The sequence below is a fragment of the Haliaeetus albicilla genome, chromosome 4 (assembly GCF_947461875.1).
Source record: "Haliaeetus albicilla chromosome 4, bHalAlb1.1, whole genome shotgun sequence".
Lineage (NCBI taxonomy): Eukaryota > Metazoa > Chordata > Aves > Accipitriformes > Accipitridae > Haliaeetus > Haliaeetus albicilla.
In genome coordinates this window covers 25,102,667-25,127,753 of record NC_091486.1, presented here as the reverse complement: position 1 = coordinate 25,127,753, position 25,087 = coordinate 25,102,667, and the positions used below count along the sequence as shown (strand labels likewise).

The 25,087-nt window shown below is 45.5% G+C and overlaps 1 protein-coding gene across 5 annotated transcripts in view; it reads left to right on the top strand.

Annotated features, from left to right (window-relative positions):
- Positions 1-4,686: 4,686 nt before the first annotated feature.
- WIPF1 (WAS/WASL interacting protein family member 1) overlaps positions 4,687-25,087 on the top strand; it is a 58,558-nt gene continuing 38,157 nt past the window's right edge. For 2 of the 5 annotated variants that reach the window (XM_069781467.1, XM_069781469.1), the window contains exon 1: positions 4,746-4,890. The gene's annotated coding sequence lies outside the window, so the exon portion shown is untranslated. Of the gene's footprint in view, positions 4,891-4,974; positions 5,575-22,968; positions 23,203-25,087 lie in introns of those variants that run through there. The other 3 variants (XM_069781471.1, XM_069781466.1, XM_069781468.1) reach the window with 3 other exon arrangements.

Here is a 25,087-nt window from a genome sequence, read left to right as displayed (position 1 = left end):
CCACCTATGTGCTGGGAGGTATGTGCATGCCTGCTCGCTTCTCCAGCTCTCCTTGTACGTAGCTAGCTACCATGTTGCAGTGTTTTCTTTCCACTTTCTCAGAAAAAGTTTTGAAATTATTTATTTGAAAATTTTTATTTGCGATAGTTTGATCTGTCTTATGGGTACAGTAGATCTTCTGCCTTCCCATTGCTCTGGGTCTTGATGAACTACTTGCATGTCAAAAGATGTGATACCAGGCAAAAATAAATGCTAACAGCTTCCCTTCTTAGGTTGCAGAATCTGGGCATTGTACTCCAACTCTCCAAACAGATGGTCCTCCAACCATCAATAAGCACACTTCAGGAGAGAGTTCATCTGCATCTTTTTTTGCTTTGCTTTGAATACTCAGGCTGTCCTAGCTGTCTTTATTCTCTGTTCCTAGCTCACCTTTGTGATATATTTTTCTTGCATACCACTAACATCACCTGTTACTACTATCCATCTACTGAAAGAGACCATTTCTTCTCATCTGCTACTGCCCTTTTAACATGTCAGCACATCTGTATGCCTGCTAAAATAGTAGCTTTGGAGGTTGTAAATGTGCTATCTCAGTCACTGTCAAAGATAATTTGTTGTCAACGCATAGGTACATATTGTCTAATGATTTCTCATTTACAGTACTGTAGTCTCTCACTGCAATCTAAATACTAAACTCTCCTCTCTCCTGCATGGGTAGCACCAGCAGCCCCAGGGAGATGGTCCTGGATAATACTCGTTGAGACCCGCGCGTGCCTCTCTGCTGCCTCGTTGCCTTCAACAGGCAAATTTTGGCTCTGAGCTTTGACTAACAATTCTCATGATAAGCAAAAGAAGAAACAGGCCTTACTCATTGTTAAATTTCTCTAATAAGTGTAAAAAATAATGAAATGCAAACACTGTGGTGCTGAAGTAAGCAGACCTCATTTAAATGAAGGCAGACCAGGGCCCTCTGGGTGAGAAGGTGTTGCTTTCATAGTGATAGTACCCCAAGCAGTTAACTTGTCCCTCTTCTAACTGCCATCTTCTTGCTATTAAAGCTGCTCTTGTTCACTCTGAGCTTGTTGATAACACCCTATTTATGTCCTTAATAGAATAGCTCTCTGGAACATCTCCATCTTCTTCAGACTGAATCTCTTTCCATTTTTTAAACAATTTGGCATTTAACATTCCCCTTCCCATCCCTTTAGCTGACCTTCAGCTCCTTTCCTCTGTGCCATGGATATTTTGCTCTCAGAGAAGCAGTCACCCCCAAATCTCTTTCCCCTTTGGCACTTGTGTTATTCAGGAGACCTAACCTTTCTGAGGGGGTTATTTGAATTTTTAAAGTCCATTACTTTGTACCAGCTCCAAGGGAGCAATTTCACCTCTGTGTGAGTCTGTAATCAGAACAGGCTGCTGCTTTCCATTGTCACCAGGCAGATGAGCTAAACCTGATGGCCTTATTCTGTCTATTCAGCCCGTTGGATCTCGGCTTTGTAAAATGTAGTTGAGCTGATCAACAGAGTGAGCAGAAAAATGACATTCACTGAACTTTAAATGCTTGGTCATGAGATTGCATATGCCAGGTGCGATCGTTCACCTGCAACTAGTGCTTGGGTCCTGAAGCCCCCTTCAGTTTGAGAGGTTTTAAGAAATTAGATTATTATTTCAGGCAATTGTAAGACAATTTAAGTACTCATTTTTTTCTCCAGCATACAAGTTGCTGGCAACCTCCTTGCTGTGGCCATCTCCCCGGAGATGTGTGAAAGCAGTGTGAGTTTCATCAGTGTGCTGACTCAGCAGTTCCTGTTTCCACAGCTGAAGCAAACCACAGCGGGTAGGGACAGCAGGGTGAAAGAGTATGTGTAGCACAGGACCCGCAAAGCGCATAAACACTGTGCTGCTATTGGAGAAAGGAAGCACATTGCCTCCCTGAAAAGTTTGCTTTCTGGTATGGTGGCACGTGAGCTGTCGCCTTTAAAGTCACGGCTAGTTTAGCACATCAGAAATGCTTCGGACTTTGGACACTTTTAGAAGGTTGCTGTGCTTGGATTCAGTCACAAGACATCACATTTTCATGTGTTTACTAGTGCTAGATAAAGTCTAGCACAGCCTCCAGGCCCCTAGGCGTGCTCCTGGGTGTAAATTCCCTCCCTCCCTCTTTCTCTTCCTCAAAAATTGTGAAATTGGTATGAAATCTCCCAGGCTTCTCTCAGATGAATGTTGCACAGACACTGACTTCTAACAAAGCTCTGGAGTACTTCCTCCCTTTCTGGAAATCAAATCCCAACTACAGACAGGGCAATCATGCCCTGCTTTGCAAAAGATTCTCTGAAACAATCGTACTTCATTCCCTGAAAAAGTATAAAAGAAAGACTGGCAGAGCTATGAAAAACAGCCAACCCGCAAGCAACCATTTCCATGCTCATTGCAAGAGCCCTGCTGAGTTCCGTTGGCTGCAGGTGGGTTATCTACAACAAGGACAGGACAATTTCATTTGTCACGGTGCGACAGGCCAGACTGACCAGCAGGCAAGAGTCCAAAGGAGTTTGTAGGCTACTGCAGGACAGTGATGGTGGGTCACTTGGTGGATTCCCCATAAAGGGAGAACTCTTTCCTAGCAAGGGTTGTCACCGTTTCCCGTCATCCCAGCACAGATCTCCCATCGCAGCACGTCTTCCCAACAACTAACAGCTGAGCAGATCAGTATCAGTGTTTGCTATTTATCCCACATGGAGCCTGGAATAAACACATCACATGGTATTTCCCCAGTACGTAGACAAGAGGAAGCTGTTTGCCTCTATGTGACTTTTCAGCTAACCAATGACCCAAATGCAGTATGCCGTGCTTAGGAGCCTCATGTGGATTTGTGACCCTCTTTAGGGAGCTTTAGGTCTGTAAAGGCAGTAAACACAAGAGTACCTGCAGTTTTTCCGTTTGTGAGCTCCATAATTTTTGCTTGCAAGCTGATCTAGGTTGGGGGGCGGGGTGTCAGAAGAGGGTAGAGAGAAAAAATTGAACCTGTTTTTGTGTCCATCTTATAATGCTCCAAGTATGCAATGACACAGAAACAGAGAAATTACCTACATAAAAGCCTGGCAAGGTTTGAAACCTTACACTGAAGGCAAATCAGTAATGCCATTGCTCTCAGGGCAGCGTGTCTCACCATAATGCTGTCTTTGGGCAACTGGCCATCTCCTGGTCAAAACATGAAAGTAAATTGTAGCAGGTTAGCTCAGCACACAGGTTACTCAGTCTTTGACCTTGCTGGGATGTGTTGCTACAAGGGAATCAAGAACATGTTTAAGATCTTCAGGACTCTTGTCTCTAACATTCATATATTTTAGACAATGGTGTTATGCAGCTGTTTGGCTGGAGCATGTCATGCATGGAGTAAACACAAAACGTCCAAATACCTCTAAAATGTGAAATCCTGCAGAGACAAAAGCCCATGGGATCAATGTGTTGGCTCATATAGGCACCCAGGACACAGCTCTCGTCCTTCAAACCTTGCTCCTATCTGCCCAAGCTACTCTGTTACATAGAATTTGGGCATTTTTTCCATTCAAGACCTCAGCGCTGGACCCAAAAACATTAACAGAAGTTTTGTTTCTAGCAAAAACTTAGTCAAGCTGAGAGGGAAAAGGAAGCAGAATCTATTGCTTGTCTGGCAAAGCAATCTCTGCATGAGTTAATTGAGGCAAGAAGCACAAACGCCGTTTGGGGCATCATGTAGAGAGGGGTAATTGACCTTCCCGCACCTCTGCATACTGCAAACCTTAAAAGGTAAAAAGCAAGTGCCTCTTTCCCACTGTTTAATCACATTTCTACGCCACCGTGTGTGTCTCTGCCTGCTGCCTTGCCATTCCCCAAGCTCCACTACCCCTCCCCTGCTGGCTGCTATCGAGGCCGTCGGAGGCAGGTGGGGAAAATGGAGCGTGTTGTAGAGCTCTGCAGTCAAACGGAGCATTGGCAGCTGGGGGGAGAGGAGACCCTGCTCCACCGCCTTTGGGGGTCGCGGCTTTCCCGAAGACCGGGTCAGCGCGGAGCGGGAGTGGGGAGATGTTTAAGATCTTCAGGACTCTTGTCCCTAACATTCATATATTTTAGACAATGGTGTTATGCAGCTGTTTGGCTGGAGCGCGTTCATGCATGGAGTAAACACAAAACGTCCAAATACCTCTAAAATGTGAAATCCTGCAGAGACAAAAGCCCGTGGGATCAATGTGTTGGCTCACATAGGCACCCAGGACACCGCCTGGCAGCGGGCGCAACGCAGGCCGAGAGGTTGCGGAAAGCAGAGCTGCCAGTGCGGGGAATGGGTATGGCCGGGGGACCGAGGCGGGTCTGAACGGGACGAACCCCTGGAAAAGCTGCCAGCGCTCACGGTCGGGGTCGTTAGCACTTGGGGACCTGAAAACCGTTCCCTGTAACGTGGTTATCGTCTCGTTCGCTCCGACTGGTTTTAACTTCCATTGAACACCTGGGACAGCAGGGCCGCAGGTGCGGGCGGGGGGGGAGGCACGGCCTTCGCCAGCACCCCCGCACCGCCTGGGAAGGACCAGCCCACGGGAAAGCCTCGCTCCGCCGGCCGGGCCGGGCCGGGCCGGGCCCGCTAGCCGGGGGCCGCGACCCCGGGAGGCGGGGGAGACGGGGCGGACACCCCCCCGCCCCTCCCGGCCCCCGGGCCGGCCGACAGCGCCCGCCCGCCCCCCGCTCTGCGGGGCCGGGGCCTGCGCGGCGGCGGGGGAGCGGCGCCCCAGAGCCGCGCCGCGCCGCTTCCTGCCGCTATAAATAGCCGCCCGGCCCAACATGTCCCGGCCGCCGCAGCGGCTGGAGCGCCGGCGGGAGCTGCCGTCCCCTCCCGCCGCGTAGCCCGCCCGGAGCGCGGTAAGGGGGCTGGCGGCGGCCGGGGCTTCGCTGCCCGCGTCCCGGCGGGGTGGAGGGGGTGTCCGTCCGTGCGGGGCAGGCAGGGCCCCCGCGGCGGAGGCGGCCGCGCTGGGGCGGGGGCGGGGGCTCGGCACCCCCCGGCCCCGCGGGGCGAGCGCCCTGCGGGTACAAGGGTCGGGGCGGCCGGCGGGGCAGCGTCCGCGGCTGCCCCTGCCCCGGGAGCCGAGTCTCGCTTCGCGCCTGTTTCCTCTTTCTCTCTTTTCTTCCAGACTGCTCTGTCTCGGGCCGGGACGCGCTCCTCCTGCCTTCCGAAGCCGTCCTCGCGGGGCTGGGATCCCCCCCTGCTTCCCCCTCGCTTTCCCGCTTTCCCCGGGGTTGGGCGCGTGCCCGGGACGGAGGACGGCGTTGGCCTCCGGACGCAGCCCCCGGTCCCCCTTGGCAGCTCGGACCGTGCCTCCGCCCGGACCTCCAGGGAGGTGGAGGTGGCTGGTGGCACCCGTGTCCATCCCTGCTGTGGCGCGGCCAAGGCCGTGAAATCCCGGGTGGTGTGGCAGGGTGGGGAGAGCCCCGCCGGGGCCACGCGTGTGGCACCCAAGCAGGGTGCCGCCGCGGGCACTCGTTCACGCAGGTGTCTGCGTTGCAGCCTTCCTCCCTCAAGTGCTTTCGTCGGCAGCAAATGTCGAGGTGAGCCTCGTAGTTAGGCTTTGCGGTGAAGGCAACCAAAGCAGGTCGTCTGCTCTCTCAGCTGGCTCTTGGGGGCTTTCTGAAGGAGCTGAGTTTGGGAACCTCAAGTAAACAGTCTTAAAGTTTTAGCTTGTCTTCCCCTTTTTTTGCCTCTGCTACTCTAATGGCTGTGCTTCATCTTTTAATAAACACCTTCTGCCATGCAGGACTACGTCCCTTCTCTGAGAGTAGGTCTTCTTCAGCTGCTGCCACGTGCCCTGCTCAGGCCTCTTATTTAAAACAAAAGTGACACAAATACCTGTCTCTGGCGCTAAGGTGTGCTTGTTCAGGAACCCACTGTGAGGTGTTTTTAAATCGCTCTTTTATTCTTGTGCTTCTTCAGACAGGGCTGTAATAAGCAGCTGTTCTCAGTTGTCTTGACCTCCAGAGGATGGGCAGTGTGTTTTGCTACTTGTTCACACCCTTTTTTGCTCTCTTCCTACTTTTCCCTCTGTTTCTTCTGTGCGTTAGCTCCTCCAAGCCCAGTTTGGGAGCAGACGCCCAAGAGGCCGTGTGAAAAAGAAGAGGTCCTCTAAGAGTGTTTGGCTTCTGCGTGTTCCCCACAGTGTGCCTTGCTTGGGAGCCTTGCCCTTCAGTAAAGGCGGGGGGGATGGCAGTGCTGCTGTGGGGGGGACCCGCTCTGGCAGTGCATCTTTCCAAGTGCTGTGAAGCAGGAGGCAGGCTGAGCTGGCGTGTACTTTCTCCTCTGCCGGAGCGGGCGAGGGGAAGGAGCATGCGAGGAGGAAGTACAGCTGTTTCAGAGCACTTCTGTCCTCCGTGCAGCGGGAGCACGTGCAGGGAGGACAGAGGCAGAAAGGGAGATTCAGGAAGAGAGTATGAGAGAGAATAGGGAGGGGACAGAGGAAAGCTACAAACGGAGAGGAAAAGCTTTATATATGTGCACAACTGTCATTTAAAGATCTGTTTAGCAAGGCAAGGGCAAATATCCTAAAAGTACAAGATCGTATCGCTTGAGTCCCTGTTATTGTTCCTCCAGAAAGCACTGCTTTTCATTCCTCAAGTATTATGTGTGTCTGCCTCACTCTTCTAGGCTCTTCAGCATCCTCTGACCTCAAGCTGAGCAGGACATTGCCCTTAGCATCTGCCTGTCAAATGTGTAGTTCTCCATGTTGTACATGAAATTATGATTTCCATAGTTGGTTAAGGCAAGTTTCCGAGGAATGTGAAGCGAGAGGCACGCCAGTTCCTGCGGTTGGCCTTGACTGGAGTGCGAGCTCTTTGGGGCAGGGGCTGTGCCCTGGAGGCTGTGGTTACTCTACACGTTGCCCTTGGCAGCTTAGGGATTTCTGCCTCTGCTCCTGTCCCTCCCACCCCTCTCATTTTTTTTAATTGCTGCTCACCTGTTCCTCCCCCTGTGCTGCAGCTCATTCAGCCTCTCCCAGTTATCTGTGGGGTTGTGCTGTAAACTGAATTGCTGAAAGGTTCAGCAATCTGGGTTAAAAATCGCTGGAAAAGGAGAGGGGGGAGGAGGAGCAGCAGCTGCTCCCTCTGCCTGTACAAAAGTCCCTGATCAGCCCTGTCCTGCCTCTCCCCTGCCTCCTGCTTTGAGATCACTCACCCCAGCAAACGGGAATTAAAACAGTTGAAGCTCTCTAGCTCTGTCCTAACTTCTGCTGCTGCCTTAGTATATCTGCTGAAATTACACTTTGAACTTTCTACAGCATTAGTTTACTCTCTGAATGGCAACAGGTAGCAAGGAACTGTCTTTGGGGGCTGCATTGCTACAAGACTATTAGACCTCTCTCTCTCTCTCTCAAAAGAGAGAAACCCAGAGTTATTACAAAATTGCATCAGGGTTCTACTTGTGCACTAGAGTCAGGATTGAAAGTCTGCATCTAGAAAAAGGTATTAACTATAGAAGGAGCAATTTCCCACCTGTGACAACAGGTATGACCCTTACATCTGATGACCTCCAGACCATCCTCAGTGGAGAGGCCACTGAGGACTGTGAGCAATGCTAACCCCTTTGTGAAGGGAACACGCTGCAGTATTGCTCTCCATTATCTAGAGTGCATAAAGTCCTAACAGCTATTAGTTTTCTGCCTTGCTTGTATAAACACCAAGCTTTTCTGGAGGGAGAAAAGAGTGTATGTTGGTGTTGTCTGACAAATATGACAAGGACAGGAATTCAGAGGTTTCCTTTGCAGGCATGTATATTGTTCTCGGTGTATATATACAATTTAGTGAAATGTCTTTATGCAGCAGCCTTTAGAAATGTTCTGTGCTTTTAACTACATTGAATCTCCACCCGGATAATAGACTTATGTATGGAACCCTTGAGAAATAGTGATGCAATGAAGAGGGGAGGGTTTCTTTAAAGTTTGTGGCTTTTGCCCAGGTAAACATGTCTTAATTGTAGCTTCTTAACAACAATGAAGTGTTATCAAAATTCAAATCTAATTAAATGCTTTTGTGTTCTTTCTGCTGACTTCTCTTATTCTTGGCTCTAATGTGGATGGTTCCTCCTTTTCTTCATGTGGTGCACTCTAACACTTGTTCTGTTGGATCTGTTATAAAAAGGGACTGTTGTGTATCTTGGTTCAAAATCCATGGTGCTAGCCCTATTTGAGTAGGGGTGGGGAGAGCATTCTTTGTATGGGGAGATAGTTAAGTTTTAGGTTGGTAGAACAGATCTCGGTAGTACCAAAGGTGAGGATACGGGAAGTGGCCATAAATCTTCAAGGCAGCTGTCTCTTCTGTGTGCCGTTGGGTGTGCAGTTAACACCTACTTGTTGTTCAGCTCCTTACTTCAAAGATGTACGTGAAATTCTGTCTGTTATTGAATAATAAATGCTGAACTGTTAGTTGGCAAATAGCCCAGAAAAGAGATTATTTAGAACTTATTTTAATGAAGATGTCTAGAATTGTGCTGTAGTAGAAGGTTTTGTTTAAAATATTTTGGACACTTGTGGTGACCAGTATGATGGCAGTGTAGTGCTCTCATGTAGCACCAGCTACATGTGTGCATATGTCTAGATATCTGAAGAGGAGGAAGGGGAAGGAAATCAATCAACTGTTTACTATATTAGTACTCTGTTGTGCTTCTCCGCAAGCACCATGCCACTGCTGCTGAGTTGTAAGTGAAATCTAAATTGTAAAAAGATTGTTTTTTCAGTGCAAATAACCCTGAACATCAGAGCTCTGAAAGATACTGCAGCCGCTCTTCAGCCTCGCAGGCACGCAAGTCTGAAAGAGCAGCTGTCCTTGGGCCTCATCCAACTCTGTTCACAGAGATCAGTGAAGAGTGTCTCTGAGGCTGGAGAAGCAAGTGGCGAGGAGCAGTTTCATCTAAATCTGAGAGATCAAAGGAGTTCAGAATAGAAAGTTTTTCCTTATTCCTGGAAGGAGATAAACGGGAAGCACAAGGAGTAGTTCAAGAGCCTGTTTTGTAACACTTAACTCTGCTGTAACCTCGTTAGTGTTCTTCTACCTTTGGTTCTGATTACACATAAGCACACTTTGGAGTTAAAAAGTATAATTTTGTAATTCCTTAAACTGCTAATGTTGCAGAAGCAAAAGTTCCCAAGATTTGAGCTGTTTGTGGCACCCCTCATCTTTAATCTCTTCAGCGTGTGTATGTGTGTAGCTCCTGCCGTTTCCTTCCTGGGACTAAGCCCGTGTGAAGGGCCTGCCTGTCCTCCTGTGCCTGTTTTCATGAGAGGGCTCTCCTCCTTGTTTGAGCTAAACTTGAGTACGTATCTCCTGCTGAAGAAACTGCAGGACATTCTTTAATGGGAAGTAATACAGAGGTTAAAATAAATGCTTTTAGCAGCTTCGGTGAGCCCAAAATAGCTTGTGCATGTTCCTCTTGTGATAACTTCAGGAAGTGGGGTGATTCCCTCTTCCTCCCACTCTTCAATATTTTTGATGAATACTGTGCTTGACTGCTGATATCTTCTTGCCATGAAGAGTAGGCAGCGTGGAGCAGGCTTCTCTCTGAATTTTCCTGGAGCCTGACTTAACAGGACCAGAAGTGAGCCCTAAGAAGAAATTGCATTCCTCGGCTCATTGTACTGCTTCCTATAAAAATTGCCAGTAAGGTCCTCAGTGGTGAGGGTGGCTAACCACTGAAGCTGTTTGTCCAGAGAGATGGTGGAGTCTCTGTCCTTGGAGATAGTCTAAAAATTGGACTGGATAAGGCCCAAGCAATCTGCTTTAAGCCAGGTTAGCCCTGCTCTGAACTAGATGAGATCCAGTGGTTCCTTCCAGCTGGCTGTATGCTATGTTTCTGCATTACTGGATAAGCATGGCTGCTTTTGTCTGTCCCCAGAACATCTGGGAATAAAAGTGGTCTCTAAACATCCAAAAATGGCCTTGAGAAGTCTGAATAAAGACTTCAAAAATTGGAATGCATTGAGAAGCATAGTGTGGGGAAGTGACTTTGCCCAAAGTCTCATAGCAGCAGGTCAGTAATAGTGCTGGGAGAGGATCATAAATCTCCTGACTGGCAGACTAGTGCCTTAGTAGCTAAAAGATGTTGTTTTTAAACATAAACCCATCTCCTTTCCCTACTCAACTACTTTCAGATCACTTGGCAACAAAGACTACTTCTACCCTCTAAAAGATGATTTTCTTTTTTTTTTTTTTTTCTTTTTTTGCTTTAGCTGTCATTCATGGAGGGGTTAGTACTAAAGAACAGTTTATTGCATTGACTTTTTCAGGAAACACTGAGAACATCAGATCTGGAAAAGAATTTGGTGAAATAAAGACAAGAGCTGCAAAGGAAATTTTTAGAAAGTGATGTTATTCCCAGTTTGCTGCATAACAATTAATCTCTTATTTTTAAGAGAGGAAAAGAGCAGAGGAAACTGTACACTGAATCCCAGTTTGAATCTCTCTTTGTTTAAAAAAAATAAAAATCACTTGAAAACATTTTAAAATCTGAAAGCTGAGAACACAGATCAGCATTTTAGAGTATCATTGAAGGAGTTAAGCTGTGAGTTAACTGCATCTGTGTTTCAAATCCAAATGCTGTGAACAAGGCACCATTCAGATACTCAGTTATAAGTTATGCTGTGTTTGTTTGAATTCTGTTGAGAGGAGAAAAAGAAAATCATGGCAGATTTAAAAAAAAATCATTACTCTTGTCTTGGTAGCTTGTTTTTGAAGTGATGAAGCAGGATTCTCCTTTCCCATTTTTTTTTCCTTTTCTAGCACTTATGCAGGTCATCTGCTAATTATTAGCAGCTGTGAAACTATGGAGTTACATAAGCATAACTAAAAGTCAGTGGAGCCTTGCATCATTCAGCAGATCTGTCCATCACTTATTCACCACAATAACAGATCGGTTTTGTAACTCGCTTGACATGGGTATCTAAATACTAAGAGGGCAACAGCAGGCATCAAAGTTGGGAAATCCTTTAAGTCATAGAAATCAGATAGGATAATGTGTTATATTATTGTTGCCACAACCTGTTGTCCAATTATACATGTGCATTGCTGCTCTGTGAGGAGAGCTGTGTGTCACAGTAATGCCCTGAAACAGCTGAGCCTGCCAGCTACATAAAGCTGAATTGTCTGGGCAGCTTTGCTTGGAAGTTAGGTATGGGTGCTATGCCTGGCTGCAGTGGAAGCAAGACAAGTGTGAGTGTTTGTGAATGTATCCCAAATTAGTCATGCTCAGTGATACTGCTGAATACAACAAACTGTCTTAAGCATTAGAAAAGGCATCTTTACAATGGGACACGTGTAGAACTGAGAAGTTGGGACTTCTTGGCAAGGGAAATACCTGCAGTGCACAAGAGTGTTCTGGCACAGACAGCCCAAGGCTGGCAGGTCCAGACTCTGCCCCCAGGTTTATAACACTGGCTCAGCACACCGCAGGATTTGGTTAGCAGCATGATTTTCTTCCCACTGAACCTTGAAGGTATATAAAACTTAATCTCCTGTAGTTCTGAGTATTAAATCATAGACTATGTAATGAATTTTCTGATCCAGACTCTGGTTTTGTTTTCACATATTTTTTTTTTGTGTTGTCTTCTCTTTTGCTGGTTTAAAGATCTCCACAGGTGAGAGAGACCGTGAAAGGGCGAGCGCGGTGTTATCAAATGTGCAAAATACGATCCTTAAAATACTTGTTCTTGGGAATAAAGAAGGTAAAATGAGTTCTAGCAGATACAGGGTCCCTCCAGACCAGTCTGTGCACCCAGTGGCTCAGAGCTGTGCCCTGGCCCCTTCTTTAACAAGTGAAAGAAGAGTTTGCCTGAGCTTCTGGTTTTTTTTCCCCCAACTCTTTTCTCTTTCCTTTTTTTCTTTTTTAAACCAGTGATGTGAACAGTTAAGTTTGAGAACTGTTGCCCTATATGTGGTGTCTCTGCTATTTCTGCTGGGAACAACAGATGGTGCCTCATTAGTTCACCTCACCAGCAGGCTCTGAAAATGGTGGGACCTTATAGCCACCCTCAAATTACCCTGGTCCCTGAGGAAAGATGTAGGTGCTTGGAGGCAGCTTGCAAGCTCCAGCTGCTGAGGTAGCACTCCAGAGCTGTAAGAGGGTGCCGTGAATCAGGAACATTCCTTTTACGAGTAGCCTAAACAGGGTGGTAACTGGTTTTGTAACTAGCATCAACTAAGTAGATTTTTAGTAGGAAGACATGGATGATGAAAAATATTGGCCGGGGGGTGGAGAGGATTGCTTATTTTCCCTCTCACCACCTACATGAGGAAATGTTCCTCAGCTAGTAATTCAAGGATACTGCTTTGACACTCTTTTGGATTACTTGGGATTATTTACAGTTTGGCCAACATGGACAGCATCAGCCATGCAGTACTAGGCTTTACAGTCCTCTCTTCAATTTACCACAACTCATCAGTCCTCCCATGGCCATCACATCAGTCACTGCTCTCCTCATGTCCTGATTTACCCAACACTGTCTGACCCACTTTGCCTAACATATTTCCAAAAGTATTTTTTCTTACATGAAATGCAAAATAGATAATTTTCACTCTTACATTCACATCTGAAACTATTGAAAACAATTTTTAAAGGAACTATTAAATGTAAACCATAAAGGGTGCTGTGTGTTGCCTATGTTGTAAGCAAGCAAACCATGTGCTCATGCATAAAAGTGAGTTTGCATGACTCAATACATTGATCTCTTTATATGCATCTCTATTTGGTCAGATGCTGCTTCTTGTTTTTCATATGGTTATACATCTTGTCTTTATTCCCTATCTTAGAGGTCTTAAAAACACATTTGATCACTGCCCAGTAGAAAACATTTTCTATTCCAATGGGAGAAATGAAAAAACAAATAATAGCAATGTGGTGGTAAGGAAGGTAGGCAAGTATGACTATTTCAGTTTTAGAGAGAATGCTATTCGTCTGAGGCCACAGAGGCAACACCAACCAGTACATCATTATTCCTGTCTGCAAATTGTGTTTTCAAATCACCCCAGACTAATACTATTTTGAGAGAAAGATATTCCTTAAACATACAACTTTTCTAGTCAATAGTTCTGGTGACATCTTGGAACCTGAAACTCTCAAATGGCAGCAGACAGCCCCAAAACTTTGTTTTAATACTAGGGAGCAACAAACCACAAGGAAATAATTCTCCCTTTGACCTTCCTACTGTATTTTCAAATACAAGTTCAGCATTTGATCTGGATAGGTTGTTTAGGGAGGGACAGAAAACTTGTTTCATGGCACAACTTTAAATAGATTATTTTTAATTGAAGTGACTAGTGTCCCTTGGGTGTAAATGAACAACTTGTGTTCTTGTCATGTTTAGTTTTAATTTCAAATAAGATGATACTTTTCAAAGTGAAGCGTCTTACTCTGAAGAGTTGCTGCATACTTATACTTTGTTGTGGTTTAACCCCAGCTCGCAATAAAGTACCACGCAGCCACTTGCTCACTCCCCCCCCCAGTGGGATGGGGGAGAGGATTGGGGGAAAAAAAGTAAAAATTGTGGGTTGAGATAAAGACAGTCCAATAGGACAGAAAGAAAGAAAATAATGATAATAATAATAAAATAATTAGAATATACAAAACAAGTGATATACAATGCAATTGCTTACCACTTGCTGACCAATGCCCAGTCGGTTCCTGAGCAGTAATCTTCCCACCCCCTCCGCCCCCCCCCAAGGCCAAGTCCCCCCAGTTTATATACTGGGCATGATGTCATATGGTATGGAATATTCCTTTGGCCAGTTTGGCTCAGCTGTCCTGGCTGTGTGTCCCCCCCGGCTTCTTGTGCCCTTCCAGCCTTCTTGCTGGCCGGGCACAAGAAGCTGAAAAATCCTTGACTTAGTCTAAACATTACTTAGCAACAACTGAAAACACCAGTGTGTTATCAACATTATTCTCATACCAAATCCAAAACACAACACTATACTAGCTACTAGAGAGAGAATTAACTCTGTCCCAGCCGAAACCAGGAGAACTTACTTGTCCCCTTAAGTGGAACCAGAGCAATATTTATTTCCTCATTTATTGGTTATCCTCTTCCTAGCAGCTCCCTGCAGGATCAGTGTCTCCAAGTTTTATTGTAGCTCTTTCTTTTTTTCATTTGTGCATCCTTAAAAAAGTGTGCATGCTGACTGGAGTCAAGAGAAAGACAAATTAACTTGCGCTGCTATAGGGAACTAGAAAATGAAGTGTTCCATAACTGACAAACAGCTTGAGATGACTGGACAAGTTCCCTCTTTATTCATTTAAAATGCGCCAGTTGTTTAGCAGAACATCCCTGATAATGTGAGTGAGTTGCAGGGTAAAACCCAGTTGGATGTCATCATATGCGGTACTTAAATGAGAACACTGAGGGATTTTGTGCTTCCAAGGGGAAGAACTGTCATTGTTGTCTTCTGGTTTTTTTGTTACTTTAAAAGTTCCCCAAGAAAGTTTCCTCTTAGGAGGAATAATGGAGTTTATAGTTGTTTACAGTAAGAGTGGTATATGACTGCTCTTTTTTGCTTAGACAGAAGACTTTTATTCTTCTCACAAATATGTTGGTTCACTGTCCACTCACTAATCAGCAAGACTGATGAGGCATTAAAGAAACCATGGTAATGATACCACATGGTATATAATACCACAGCATTTACAGCTTCCAAGGCCTTTGCTCCAGGCCATCTGCTGTGAGGTATGGACAGAAGCAAGTGAAAATAAAATTGAAAAACCCTGCAAGAAGGGAAAGTAAAAAAACCAACCAACCAAAAAAGAGTGTATTTTCACCTTCTTCCCTTTATATAGACATAAGGAAGTTTCCCACTGCCATTTCTTGGCTAGGTATGACTTTATGCCCTAGGAAGTAAGAACACACACGCACACACACAAAAAATCACTCTGGACTAGCAAAAGGGCTGGTAGGTGCAACCCTGGGTCCAGTCCTGCCCTTGGTGTAAGGTTGCTGTGGGGGATCGGTGCTGAGAGGAGACCAGTGGAGCAGGATTGCTCCAGGCAAGGTCAGGACAGCATTTCCTGGGGCTTTCCTCTGGGCCTGTTTTCCATTAGGCTTCTGGAGCTGCTCCCTCCATTCTCTGGTGGACACTGCTGGTTATTTTTGGAAATCACCATCCTGAAGGTAGGATCACTCTTTCTTTTGCTCTAAAGCTCCAGTGCCTTTGACATATTTTTTTAAAGTTTTGGAGGGTCACTGTGATGTGACTGTACCAGGGAGGAAGAAACCCAAGGTATCTGCAGGCATGTTTGATGCAATAAACCTCAGTTCTCTCCAGTGAAATGCTCACAAATTGCAGTGTCATCTCTCTGTATTTAACTCTGGCATCTTCAGGTCCTGGTTTCTTCATTTCTCAGTGGAGCACATGACCCCTGGTATCGCTGTCGTTTTCTGTAACATACATCAGTGCAGGATCTTGGACCCTGTCACTAAGAAATCTTGTCTGGTATAACAGCGAGTATAAAATAAGGGATTTTCTAAATAGTTTTTAAGGATATAATTATGGAAATAGCCTCATGGACAACCAAAGGTCTTCAAAGCCGGAATTCCCAAGAGCGATGTTAAGGTGGTGGCTTTGGCATTAGAAGTTGAGAGAACAGCCCTTGTCCCATTTAGCAGCAAAAATGCCCAAAGTTAAATATGCCACAAAGTTTACTTAAATCCAAACTATTAACATCATGAAACCTCAAGTAGGTATAAACAGCCTGTATCACAGCTGGTGTAGCCGAGCCCCCGCTGGCTGCGCGTAGCGACAGGGAGGCGGGCGAAGAAACACCTTTAGACTCCCGCAGCATGTGGGGATGCTTCGAGGCATTGCCGATGAGAGCTGGGGAGCATCGGCTCGCAATTCATCCCCCATGAGGGACCATGCCGGGATGTGCTGGCTCTGCTGGGACGTGGCCCACAGACCAACTGGAAGCATTGGGCTCTACCGAAATGCCCATGACTAATCTCACCTCCCCCAAGGGGCCCATGCTGTAGTCTCCCCCTTACTCTGGAGCAGCTGTAATTTTTCAGGCCAAGCAGGAGGGTTTTAGGAGGCCCCTGCTGCTTTCCTCTGTGCTGTTCTCCTAGGTCACTGCCGCGGCGCAGCCTCGCAGGGGAGCCAGCCAGCTTTGCTGAATGGTCTAGAAATTGGACTGTAAGGTATTTCTGCTCTGTTAGCAGCAACTTTTCAGACAGCCATGCTTCAAGATACACAAAGCCAAGGTTTTCTGTTGTGCATAGGTAATACCCTCAGAGCCATAAGCCGTATATACAGCTATAAATTGAATGATTCTGTTCTCTACTGAGTACCTGGCTTTTTGCTATTGGGAGAGGAAGGAAGAAATAAAACACATGCAGAGTGGGATATAGACAGGTGATTACAAGTTCAGTTATATTCTTGTGTGGAACTTTTGCTAATGAGGGAGACCTGGTGGTACCAAGCTGTTCCAAGCCATAATATCATACTACTGCCTCTGCTCTCAATCTCAGCCTGCACATTTGGGGGCTTATCCTGATTGCCAGTTCCCAAGCATGTCATGGGAACTTGCATAGCCAAGGCACCAGAAGCCCAGTTTCTTTCATTTGTTTAGCTGTGGGGGCAACAGCGTGTCCGCATACCCTTTTGAGGTAGAGGTGTTGCTTTATGTCCTGTGAGTGCAGTCTCCTGATAACTGATTCAGTTGCAGCAGTTGATGAAACCAGGTTTTGATGATTAGCAATATAGGGCATTTTATTTCTAGATCAGCAGTTTATCTCTAAGCCAGGTGAGCTGTGATTAAACATTGCTTTCTATCAGGTTTAGCGTAGTCTAAGTGCAATGAGTTGGTAATCCCAGCTCTGCAAGAGAAAAGTTCCTGCTCAAAATGGCATTGAATGACTTCCACGCTGAAAGCCATCATGAAATAGTCAGATTGTGAACAAGGAATGAAACAGTTCCCTGATGGTTAACAAGTGATCCTTTCAGACCAGGGCCAATACTGGGTATAGTGGTGTAAGCAGTCTTGCTTGGATGTGTCCCATGTAGCTACCCCTTACGTGTAAGTGAGATGTAGGATTTCCCAACAGGGCTGAATTTTTCACTGCCTAAGGAAACAGAGACTTTTAGTCTCCCAGGCTGTTCATCTGGGTGCTTTTCATGGACCCTGCAATTCCCTGTTACTTTTTTAACTGCTGCTGTCCTAATTCATAGTAATTGCATAGATAATTAAATGACAATGTGGCATGCAGTGGGTATACATATTCATATACTGAGCCTCCCTTTCTGCTGTTTATTCTTGGGAGAATGTTGTTTTCAATAAATATTAATGAAAGAAAAACACATGATCTGATCTTGCTCACCTTACTCAGGCATAGTTCCAAGTAGTATGGGATTGCTGGCAGTTGTACCGAAGCAAGGAATAAAAGATTTTATCCATTATACAGCAGAGAATCTGCTTCTATTTTATAATCACCCAGCAAGCATGCACAGACTCCAATCTGTGGCTATATTTGGCATTCAGATATTCCTGATGTGGAATATACCACCCATGGGAAGAATGCAAGAAATGGACTAAAGTTCCCACTGATTGGGACTCACTTTTTTTTTTTAAAGGGAAAATAAAAGGACATGAGCTTTGGATAGGATGTCCCTACTATAAAATGGTGCACAGCTCTTTTGTCTCCAGTGAAATCATGCCAATATGTACTCCTGTATTATCCTGCTTGTAGCTAGCTCCCTTTCTATTTTCTACCTAATCACAAGTTTTCAGCCCTTCCAGTATGAAAATTCAGAATTTAAAGGGGAAATAAACTAAGCAGAAGTAACAGCTTGAAACTATATGGCCTGTGTCAGATGAAGAAATTGCTCTTACCAATGAATGTTGTTTTTGTGGCTTTAAAATGTGTGGATGTTGTGGTAGGTCATGATTTCTAAGGTGTAGATTTGTTTAGTTTTGTTCGTATATACATATATGTGTATGTAAATGTACACGAGTGCTGATGGGAAGTTTGAATGTAAAGTATTATTCAGATTTAAGTGTGATCTTTTAAAAACAGTTGGTGTTTTCTGGTGAAATAACCAAGTATATAAAAATTCTTCATCAACTTATTCATGCCTGAAACTTTAAGACTCATGCTAATAGCTAAAGACAAATTGCTCAATAATAAATATCTTTTAATATCGCCATCATAGCAATGCTCATGTATTGAAAAATGTACTTGAAGACTAGACGTGCCATTGGCAAAGTATAACAAACACTGGTCTAGAAAAACAGCCAGGCAGTTTTTACTGGGCAAAAAGTGTTGAAAAACTCTTTGGAAAGATAGCATACACTGTTTCTTATGTTGGTGGACCTATTGAGTAATCCCATATTCTTTGATCAGGTCAAAGAGAAACTGTGTCTCAAGTTGTTGTATAAAAAAGCTACAAACTAAGAAACCAGGTTTTATGTGAAATTAAGTATTGTAAGAAAAGACCAGCACCGTTCCTTTTAATAAAACTTCCTTTTTGCTTCCTGAGAACATATTAAGGTTATTAGAAATATCTATAATGATGCGAAGAGACTTCCACAAAGATAGAGTTCTCCTTTTAGAAATATATCCTATGATATATATCATAATACACATGCAGTGCAGAACTTTTCTTCAAGAGTTTGTTAATGTCTATATTATTGGGGCAGGGAGGACAAGTAACTTTCTGAGAGCAAGGTTTGTCAGTTCAGCAGTTTTCACTCAAGAAATACGTAGGCGTTTCTAGGCATATTACATTTTCTTAGTAATGGCTTTTATTTAGGTGGCTGTCCTCTGAAAGGGTAACCTGTGGCTAAAAACAAGGGTGATAGCTGAAAATGTAACGTCTCATACACACGTAGCTGTGTAAAGGGTTTTGTCCCAGAGTTTGTTGGTTTGGGGTTTTTTTTCCTGGTTTCAGATAGGACTGGAGCAGTGTGAAAACTCTTCGTCTTCAACACACATGTGACTACAGAGGGGGAATTTGCCAGAAGATTTTTGACCATCAGATATTGTTCACATCCTAGATGTAGGACAAGATAGATTCTCTGTTTTATCTGGTATGATTCTCCCACCTCCAAGGAACGTGTTAATATTTCATCATTCTGAAGAAACATAGTGGGCAACATTAAATATTTACATCTCTCTACGAAGTCACACGGATGCCACCAGGATACCTAGCTCTACATCACACATGCTCTAATTCACCCCAAACACCCACTGTTTACTAATCTTCAGCCCCCGTCTGTGCCGATAATGAGCAAGAGGAAATGGAAACAGCAGGGATTATATGCTACTGAGAAGTCCCAGTTTCCATGCCTGGTTGTAATTCTTTCAACAAACTCTTGCCGACTGTGCTCCTGCTTTGAAGTTTGAACACCTCTGTATTAGTGCCTGGCTCTGGTGATTTGACAGATTTGGGGGTTGGGGGGAGAGGTTGTAGTTGCGTATTAGCAGCTCCGCACGATGGCTTACTCTTGCACTCGCATGTGTTGTTCCTGCTCGAGGTCAGGAGTACAGATTGTTTTGCCCAGTCACTGAGATCTTAATTGCTCATATTTGCTGGTGACAGGTACCAGATAGAAAACAGTCCCCACCATACCCACTATTCTGTGTGTGTGCGTATACTCTTAGCCATATTGGTGAAGGGGGTGAGTTTCCATATAATGAATAAATACGGCCCATTTTTATAAGGCAGGTCTTATGAGTGGGTTTTGAATGCTGGGATTCAGCATGCTCCATTAGCCTGGATCACCATGTCCAGTATACTCAAAGGTGTGGGTGTAGGGTAGGGCACGTTTCTAATCTAAACCAAAAAAACCTCAGAGCCCATGATTGTCTTTTCATCCCCATAGCACAAGACAGCAAATTATTGTGTAAATAGCTTTGCAGCTGTGTCTATTAACATCCCTGTGTAGCTTATCTATCAGGCCACTGTGCAACTTGTTATTGCTGCCGGGGTGGTCCTTTATCCATAAATCAAATGCTGTTTGATCTCGTGGCAAATGAGGGGAAGTCAACTGACAGTCTTAAAAACAACTTGTGCCATCTGCAGGGTTACTAGCACATGCCTTCATTACGTACCCAGGTGTACATAAGGAAGAGCTTCAGGTATGCTTTCCCCTCAGAAGAAGACAAAGAGATGGTTTTGTCTTCTGTATATACAAGGTGAGATACAGCATTAGTTACAAGCAGTTGGCTTATCACGTAAGATTACTGCCAAAAATCCTGTTGAGGCTTTGGTCCTCTGGAAGGTGTCAGTCAACAGACTCCTCATCTGTGACAAGGATGGAGAAAGAAGTGGTTTGTTTACAGAGGACAGAATTTATCAGGCTTCAGATGTTTCCCTTCATGTCTTAATGCTCCGTGGTCAGAGCTGACATCCTCTGGCGTCCGTGGTGGCTCAGCAAACCTCGCTGCGTGAGAGCTCTCTGGACACGGCAAGTCCCCCCGGTGTCACGCAGCTGCCTTTGCTGTCCCCGCAGTGCCTTCTCCGTCGCCCCGCCGGCGGGCATGCCGAGGTGCTGCTGCACTCTGAACTTGGCTGAAGCAACACCCTGGGAGGCCGTTTTCCTTGGGCATAGCTTAAAAGCATCTGGGAGACTGCTGCGAGTTACCTGCTGGGCGAACAAATTCCTCCCGTCTTGAACAACCCCGGGTATCGGGGGGGATATAAAGCGCATTTCCCCCACCGGCGACTCCCAGCACCGCTCCGGCACGGCCCAATATACGCGGCTAGATCCTCGCACGGCGGTTGACACATTAAAAGTGGCTTTGTAAACGTAGCCGCTTCTTAAAATGGAGAGAAATAACCCATCTCTTGTGAGGGATTCGGGCTGCCTGAAAGCCGCTGGGCGAGCAGCTGGGGGAGGACAAAGAGGCAGTGTGCTGAGAGCAAACATGGCCGCTTCCTGAACTCTTCAACTTCCCCTCGGCGCCTCTGAAGCTCGGTGTCCGGCGTATCGTGTCTCTGCACGCTTACCGAGGGGAAAACGCTTAAGCCGCATGCATCTCGTGGTGCTCTCAAGTGTCCTCCAGTGTAAATAATACCTTGGCCATTTGGCCCAAAACTTTAAATGGGGGCAGAGCAGGTGCATCTGCGGACATGTGTTCGCACATGAGCTCCTGCTACAACTGCGGGAGCTCAGGCGTGCGTGCACAAGTAGGCGTGCGTGCACCCAAAAAGAGTCTGATGCAAAAGCATCCATTTTGTGGACTAGTCTTTTTTTCAGTCGCGCATGTATTTCCTTTTGTGTGGGTATCCTCTGTATGTTTACACATAAAATGCTTACATCTCTTATTAGATGGGTGTGATTCGTTCAATACTCGGCTGCTGCTCTGTGAAATCCTGTTGTTTGTCGCTGCTTCTTTGCCAAAGGTCACTACTTCCACATCTCTGTGGGTAGGAGGCATCCTCAAAACCATTGCCACTTGATTTCCAGCAGGATCAGTCAGATTACTTTAAGCCACCGATAAAAATTATTGGAGCTAATTTGGCTCATTTGATAGCAGTAAACTGATGAGCAGTGGTATGAAGCCCTGAGGCAGCAGATGGGGAGGTAATCCCTGGCTGGTGGTCACCGGGAGGCTGCTCACGGCACTGATGTCTTCATCTGGCACAGCTTAATTTAAAAGATGACATTTTTAGTGGAAACCTCTTAATTTACGTACAAATTACATAGAATGCATCAACCAATGGGCAAACAAGAAGCTCCCATTGGTTTGCTCTGGGCCTCTCACCGTAAACTGTGGTTTTGCGCTACAGCCTGGGTAACAACAGAGCCAGCTTCAGGCTAGCAGCTGTCCCCTGCTGCCTGAGAGCGAGAAAAAGAAAAAAACTAATCAACTTTTGAATACTAGATCAGTTCCTTGATACGGTCCATGGCACAGGCTGTGGAACCACTGTGCCAACGCACCTGAGACAGCCGTGGGAGAAATGAATGGCAGTGGGAGGACAGCCATAAATGAGCGTTGCTGCTGAAAGCTTTGCATCCCAAATGTGCAGCACCACTGTCTGTTTGTTCACTCTTCCTGCCTTCAGGTACTTCACGCCCACGCTTAGGTGCAGCTAAATCCAATCAGTGCCCCAGCCCAGCTGTTTGCAGTCAGTCTCCAGGGAACCCCTCTGGCTGTGTGACCCATCCGCCTTCACCCAGGCCTCGCCAGGTCAGCGCCCCAGGCATTGGCTGTTATTTCAGCTCTCACTAAATAAAGGGACATTTAATTGATCTCTGCCCCCTCCCTTAGCCTAATTGGAGGGTGTTTAACGTGCTGCACAAGGAGCATCTTCCAGCAGAGCAGTATCTCCTTGCCGACCTTGGTAAGACCATTCTGCCTCTCCCCTGGCATGGTAGTCTTCAGGCTATCTCCAGGCTGTGTCAGCATTTCTGGTGTTGGTACCATTTAAGATTAGATTGCCTTTCCAAAATTCACGTGTCTTTAAAAAAAAATTCTGCTAAAGCACCACCTATTGACTAATCCTGTAAACATACTCTTCTAATCCAGGACTTTACTGTCCTTCCTTTTGTGACATTACGTTCTGGCCTGTTTGTCCCATCCCTAGATGATGATATGTGGATGCACACTGCTACAACTGAGAAGAGAACCTCTACTCTTCTGAAGTTGTAAACTATTTTTCACAGGACTTAGACTCCTGTGAAAGCTGTTTGCCACATTCAAATGAAAAATATTTCTGAAAATTGCTGATAACTGCATCTATTCAAATACATCGATTCATTACCACTCTGAAAATGTGATAAACAAATATCCTTGAACTGAAATTCCCACGCCTGCAGCGTAATTACGTTCTCCACTATTGTATTCGTTTCCCCTTTAAAAGAAGAGGGGGGAGCACTGAGCATACTGTAACAGAATCACATTCAGCATTTGGTATTAATACAAAGAAATAGTACAAAAAGGTCCATTGAATCATGGAGTGACTCAGAAGGCAATAGAGGAGGGTTCTTTGGCTATGCAGAAATGTCAGTGGTTCAACATGAGAGCAGAAAGCTCTTAAACATGCTGTAAGGGACAGTTAGTTTCTTCATCTGGTTTTTAAAAGTAAGCGAAGCGAGTCTAGCAAGGTGCGGTGAGGAAGTGTTGGTGTCACATGCCACTCTACAGGAAACGAGACTGAAGCTGCTGGGGAAGTTCAGAGCTGGGTGACCTCCAACGGATTAAAATACCACAGGTTAGTTCTCTTAAAATGTCTCTGTAGCTGTCCTACAGGGGTTCTGCATACCTATTTTCACAGATTTCTGGTGAGGGTGGAAAAGAAGTGGTCCATATGGCACTTGTGTTAGCAGGTAGTGAGCGACGTGGGCTTTCAGAGCAGGACCATATGGGGCAAAAATAGGAGGCTCATCTGTGAGTTCGCTTGGTTTGTGAGAAGCTTGGAGCCTGCCTTGCTGTACAACAGCAGTGTGGACCTGAGTCGCGTTAGAAGTGTAAATGAAATCTTCTCCATCTTGTTAAGACTTTCATATAATGAGCAAAAGGTCTGGATTTTTAATAGAAGTGTTCAGTGTTAATAAATACCAGAAAGTGGTTTTCCAAGCACAGGTTAAAGCTATTGACTACAGTGAGAACTTTACTTTGTTTGTTTTGGCTGTACCAAGTATATAGCTGTTCTGTTTGATTTTACTGGTGTAGTCTCTTGTTACAATTTTCTCTCATTCCTGGTGATTTCTGTTGAGGAATTCCATCCCAGCTTTTCTGTGCTGGAGGGTTTTGGCTTGGGAACGTACCGTATCAGGAATGAAATGGCACTGGTTTGGTGCTGAAAAACTTGGGAGCTCTCAAGGGGAGGCTGTTTAATGGGACGTGCATTTTGTATTCCTGTGCAAAAATACATTCATTACTTTTAAATATTACTAGGCAATTGTGATTAATTAAAAGTATTGAATGCAAAGTTGGAGTGAAAGTTACAAAGAAAATAATGATAAAATGTAGAATATAGTAGTAGTTCTGCACAGAATCTGAACTAAAACTAAATCCCAGCGTGGGGCGCACGTGGTGCTGGGAGAGCGTGGGGGGAAGAGGAGGTGACGCTCTGCAGCCTGCTCAGGTAGTGGCGGCTGAAGGCAAAGGTGCTTGCTCTGTGCAGAGACTCCCTTGCTCGCTAGGCAAGGTCACAGCTCGTGAGGCGGAGGGGCTTGGACAGTGGTAATGGCAGTGATCTAGCACAAAATGCAGCTGTTGGGGGTGCTGCACCAATGGCGTGCCAGACATTAAAAATCAGAGGTTTGAGTGTCAGGCAAATATTCCTAAAACTGTCCATACTTCTTCTCAAATCTTTTTAAAAAATATTTCTCTGATTCTGTAGAAAAACAGACTGAGTTGCACTGCTCTTTACCCTCTTCATACCGCCTGGTGCCTTCATCCTGATCTCAGCGTAAAAACATCTACATGAAATGACCGCAGGGGCTCAGGCAGGACCAGCCTGCACGAGTGGGGAAGTCCTCACCTCCTGCTGCCCGGGAGGTGGATGCAGGGTCTGGCTCTGCTGCAGGGTGCTGAGGGTCTCAGCAATTTGGGAATAGCAGGGCCCTGTTTCTGAGCAGTTAACAGCTCTGTGGCTCTCACACTCTGCAGCCTTGCAGAGCTTGCTCTCGCGTTTCGAGCTTTGGAGTTTTACATGCAGAAGTCTCTGGCCTTAGCTGGCCTCCTCTGCTTCTGTAAAACTGGCAAGTTTTGCAAAGAGAGCCAAAGTCCTGCCCAAAATCAGCCTTTCTGCTTTATTGGGGTTTATAGCCTTCACCAGAGCACTGTGAAACTGTTTAAGTAAGAACATGATTTAAAAGCAATTTAGTAAAATCCCGCTGCAGACATTTTCAATTCAGCCTAATCCTGCCTTATAGCAGCTCATCTCAAATAGATCAGGAGTTGTTTTAAGCTAAATATAATGGCTCGTAAATAATATATTTGAGCCTCCATGCAGTGGTTTGTGCCAGGTATTTGAAATTGAATTAAAAAATAAACTGACACACTTTCCTAAATAAATAAAGCCTAACGCTTTTACTCTGCTACCAGGAGTGAGCACAGGCAACCAGGACTGAAAGAGGAGGGAAAGAGCG